Genomic DNA, 6,000 nt, shown 5'->3' on the forward strand with positions numbered 1-6,000 from the left:
ATGCGTTTGTATTCATTTCTTTACTTTTTTTTTGATTCTATAACGCTTCTCTTGCTTGACTTGAATATTTAGTGATATATTTAGATGTATGCATGTTAACTTCTTTTTTTTTCAAAACCTCTTCCTTTTAGCGTGACGAAATAAGTAGGATCAGAGTGAGACTAAACAACAAATCGTGCATTTCTGTGTTCAACGCAAGCAGTTTAAACTTGAAAATGTTGTGCTCCAATGATTCACCCTTAGGAATTTCATAGGCCACTTCCTGAATGCCCTTTCTGATGTGATATTTGGACACAAGAAAATTGACTTTATCTTTGATTGCTGTATGTGCAATAGGGTAATGTATTCTACATGTCCATATTGGAGGGAGGGGGGTGTATATCACACCGAATTTTTTTAAACAGGGGTCGATTCAGGAGGGGGGGGACATCCTCAAAAGCAATGTGATGAACCTCCTGCAAGGACGGCCTAAGTAATGATAGCCCCCCCCCCCCCCCTAGTATTTCTGGATTCAGACCCGAATTGGATCCAAGTTGTGACCCTCTTCACAAAATCTTATTGCAAAAGCGGCCACTTCACGAAATTTCATATTTTAAAATTCCAATTTTCATGAAATTTTATTTGTAAAATCTTTTTTTGTCACTTTTAAGCTCAATCAATTTGTCTGAAACCAAAATATGAATAAAAAGAAGCCTATAACTTCAAAGTCATTCGCAGTGAGGACTTTTAGGCCATAGGGATTTCAGGTGAGACTTGTGATAGCGAAATATGCTCTATTCAACATGACAGCATTTTTTTCACTTAAAATATATAAATGAAAAACATCCAAAGATAGGGGTTTTTTTTACAAAAAGTAAAAGTTCACAAAAATTTCTCCTTATAAGCGTAATAAACCTAAAAATAAAAAACTGGAACGACCCCTAAAAGCTTTCAATTAAAAGTGTATTGCTACAACCAATGTTTGTGCTTGGAAGCTGGAAACTTTCTTGCGTTGAAAGTTCTTCTGTAATTTATGCTTAACAGGGTTTTTTTTTTTTTTTTGCAATACTTTTTTGAAAGGTCCACTTTTGCAAATGGGATTTTCTTAGGCATTCTTTTTGGGAAAGCTCCCTAGTTTTATATTGAATTTCGAAAAGCAGTTTACATTAAAACATGTCAAATAAAATATTTTACTCTTTCGCATTGTCTTGTTCAACATATTTTTTTGACTTGGCAGCTCTTTGGTTTTAGAGTCAACTCTAAAGTTAAATTAATTTCTTATAAATCTTAAAATTCTAATCTGTTTAAAAGGTACTTACAGATTATCCATCAATCATTTTCATCAATAGTGGAAGTTATTCTTAAATGATAATGTAGATCATGAAAGCTCATCAAAGGTTTTTACAATGAGTAGAATGAGTTTGATGACTCTATCATAGGTAATGTATTGTGAACTTTACAAAGGTTCTTTATTTTGTAAAATAGATAGACAGGATAGTAAGTAAATTAAACAATTTAAAATAATTCTGAATGTATGTCAGAATAAAACCTGCCATTGTGATTTCATAGGATCTTATTTTTCCCTTTTGTCAATTCCACCTTGAACCGTGTTTAAGCACATTATTTCTTTTTTAGTTGAAATGTTTTTAAATCCTTTCATATTCCCCCTTCTTCTCCCCCTTGTTCTGCTTTCTATACAAAAATTCAACGTATTAACACCTTTCTTTAATTTTGATAAATTTTAAATAACCGAATCATGTTTCTTCCGATTGTCCTTTGCCTCAGGCTATACACTTCACATTTCCCAGCATTTGCAGCTAATTCGCTTGTCTGCCTACTTTCTAATATGATCTAAACCCTCTTGAAGCTGTTTTACCTTTTTTTTATTTTCTACAATCCCCATAACTTTGACATCATCAGGAAAACAGTTCATGCTTCCTGAAATATTCTCCTTGATGTCATTCATAAAAATAATAAACAAAAGAGGCCCTAAAATTGATCCTTAAGATACCCACTTAAATCATCACTCCATTTAGAATTACTTCTTGCAAGTACTTTGTTCAGCAAAGTCCGTGGTTGTGGGGTTTAAAGTAATTTACTGTAAACAATTACAGTAAATAATAGAAACAAAACCTTTGAAATGTTTAACCTATTTAAATGTAAACTAAGACTTGACTTTCTTTTCTGGCTCCTGGAATTTTAGAGAATTTATCAACCTCTGCCTTATGAAAATCTGAAATGGTGGATATTAAAAAAAGGATGTTTTAGCTACAGGAATTAACAAGGAATGAAACCCTAAAAACTTTATTAGTTCTTGCTTATATTTTGTTTAAACTGTAAGTGCTGTGTTTATATGTAAATCTAATTGTATTTTTTATACAGATATTGAAACGCTGGAGAATGAAAACAGATGCATTGCATGAAGTATGAAAATATTATCAAAAAATCAAACTTATGATATACAGTTACCTGTTTATCAAGTCTCTGTACACTCATCTCTAAATTTTCTAGTTAGTATGCTTGTTATTTTTGAAACAATAAAAACTTATATTAGTGGCATCTGCACCATATTTTAAAAATCAGTTGGGATGTTCAACTACAAAAGGGATTGAAAATGTTTCGGGAGTTTTTAGTGAGAAATACCTAATGGATGCCATCAAATATATTTATACCATGATTAAAGTGAAAAACCAACGCAAATAAAGAACAAGTTTTGAGGAAAATACAGCATATTGTCGCCTCAGAACAATGGTAAGATATCTTAGTGTTGTTTCTGGGATTAGGTATCTTACTGTGGCTCTAAGGTGATGATATAGTTATTTCAAGGTGAGAGAAGTTGAGTTCTCTCGCGACTTTTGATTGTGTTGATGAGTTTCTTGCACTGATGAAGAGGCTCTATTGTAGCCTTGAAATAACTATATGATGTATTTTCTTCAGAATTTGTGCTTTATTTATTATGGTTTTTCACTTTTATCATATTCCAGCACAAAGCTTATACGATAAATTCATATTTATACCATGGTCTTTCCTATAGCAATGAACAAGTGCAGGAAAAAAATATCTTATAAGCAACACTAAAGTGCTTTAATCCTGAAAATTTATAGAGCACTACCTCCAGGTGAGGATCTAGATGTGGTCATGGTAGGGGTTAGAAATAAATGTTACTCATATTTTACATCTAAGAGTGTGCATGGGCGGATTTATGGGGGGGCAGAGGGGGGCAATGCCCCCCCAGTTTTGGGAGGACTTTATGTAGTAACAACACATCTTCCAAAAATTGTTTAAAAACTCTTTTTTTTTTCTTTTTTGACTGGTTCAGAAGGGCATGGGTGGATTTATAGGAGGGGGGCATAGGGGCAATGCCCCCAGTTTTGGGCGGACTTAAAATAGTAACAACACATCCTCCAAAATCTTAAAACAAAAAAGTCATTATTATTTTCTTTTTTGAATAGTTCAATGAAAATGAAGAGAATAGCGAATGTCCTTTTCTGATGGGGAAATAAGAAAAAAAAAACATTAAATACAAATAGTACAGCTTTCACTGGGGCTCTAAAAATATGCCTATATTCACTATTTTGGACTGAAAACCATTTGGGCAAGTATATAAATGAAAATATAGGCTAAACGAGCTATGCATTCAGCTGCAACGCTTATAATAATTGACGATTATTTTTAAATTAGAACCTAAAACAAAGGGAATCCTCCTCCCCCATTTGTGCTAAGAGAATGATCTACTTGTTATGATTTGTTTTCTTTCTTTTCAGAATGTTTATTTTCAATTTGCATGATTTCAAAAACTAGATATTTTGTGTTGTTACAGACGAAAGATTTTGAAGAACCTTCTGGAATTCACACGTTCATATTGGTAAAATTATAAAAATCCTTTAACCGCAAAAACTGACGAATTTTCATAAAAATTACAAAAATCTGCAGGTAAGAGTGAATTACATATAGGGCCGGATTTACCTATAAGATAAACAAGCTATAGTTTCGGGCTACTGCTTTGAAGTGGGTCCGTAACACGCAAAAAAATTGCATGATTTGTTCCTTAAAAAATGGAAAGTGCTTGAAAAAACTAATTTTATTTTCAATTGCTTGAAAACGTTGAATATTTGGAAACGTGTGGCTAGAAACCTTAAATTTTAAAATTTCTAACAAATGGTAGGAGGAGGAATGCCAAAATATGTCAAATTCAGCTTCTTGCTATATCCTGCATCAAAAGTGTAAAAATCAATGTTCTTTCGTTTGTAACATATTACTTGAAATAAATTTTTGTGACTCACATGTTTCATATCTTGCTATTTATTTAATCCCAAATGCAGTATTTTGGAAATTCTTTTGTATTGATTGCTTTTATCTTGCTTCTACTGCATATTGTTAATCTGTTTAGTTCAGAAAAAATGATACACTCTATTTCTTTTTGTTTTCTGCACTGCTTATAATTAAAAAAAAGGTTGTTGTAATGAGATAATTCTATAGTTTATTTTTTCTTTCAAACTTAAAATAGCTGGGGTTTTTTTTTAACAAAGTTTGAATAATACTGTGCAACTGTTTTTTCTAGTACTCAATTTCGGAACCTGGAAAGTGCAAATGAGATGCCTTAAACTATTAAATGTTCTAAAATCCTTGAAAAGAATTGGCGTAGTATAATCTACTAGGGCTCTTGCGCGAAAACACCCAATCTAACCAACCAAACCTTGAAAATAATCAGACAAGTCTTTGAAACTCCTAAGCAAAGTGTGCTTCTATTTTATTTCTTATCAAGTGTATAAATTATAAATTGTTCTAATAAGTAGTATGTTATTCTCATGTTACATATTTTTTAAATCTGTACAGCATTTCTTTTAAAGTAGTAACTTACAAAGCACATTTAAATCATGAAACTTAAAAAAAAATTTATGTGTCTATTTTTTCCCCGAGATTTTGGCCGATCCAATTAACCCTTATAAAGCTTCAAAATGCAGAATTTTGTATCCATTTTACAAAATTTCCTCCGGGGAGAAACTCCCGAACCTCCTAAAATTGGAGATATTCTATATCCCACTTAAAAGGGAGCCCTGCGTCACTCTCTTGATACCAGTCACCTCTCTTAAGGTCAATTCAAAAAGGACAGCATGAAAACACACATTAATGAAGACGACACAAAAAAAAGTAAAGCATGGCCTTATGCATCACAGGAAAACAGACCAAACACATGGGGGGGGGACAATTTAAAATGTTGCTCAAAAAAAAAAAATCCTGCCCCCCCCCCCCAGGAACTCAGTCCCAAATCCGCCTATGAGAGTGTGACTTCCACAATTGATCTTCCAGTCTTCATTTTATTTTTTAAACATCAGATAAGGCAATCGTTCTGTGTTTTTACATTTGTAATGTCAAAAATTTCTGCAGCGATCTGAAATTCAGCAAGGTTTGGGATTGGTGGATTAAGGTTCCTTAACAATAAATAATTATATCAAATTTGAAAAAAAAAAAAACTTTATAACATTTAATTTTTTTACTTTGCTTTCCAGTTTTTTTTTTTTTTTTTCAAAAAAAGAAAAAAAGTTTTTGCTTTTAGTGCAGTGCTTATACCCAAAAATAAGATACTAGTAAATTAGCCCTATCAATCTCTTTTTTTTAAACTTATTTTTCAAAGAATTTATAATTATTTAATGCTTATTTATTTTTCTTGCTCTAAAATTCCTACAAAAAATAATAGTAATTTGCATTCTTCTTGCAAAGTTTTATGGTGGCAAACTTTTTTTTAAATTTTACACAAAATTTCAAAGGTTTTTGAATTTACATGTAGGTTAAGTTAATTATTTTGACTTAACCTATTTCTAACCGAATTAAACTTCAAACCATTTTTGCAATATTTTTTTTTATTCGTTAAGTTTTTTGTTTTCTTTATATTCTTTGAATTTATTTTCTCTTTTATGCTAATTGTTTTCATTACTTGTTTCTAGATTGTCACATGGTATTCTATGCTTGCTGGATTTGAACTCTGATATCAGTTTTATCTCTTTACCATATTCTAACAAG

This window comes from Uloborus diversus, chromosome 1 (assembly GCF_026930045.1).
Source record: "Uloborus diversus isolate 005 chromosome 1, Udiv.v.3.1, whole genome shotgun sequence".
NCBI lineage: Eukaryota > Metazoa > Arthropoda > Arachnida > Araneae > Uloboridae > Uloborus > Uloborus diversus.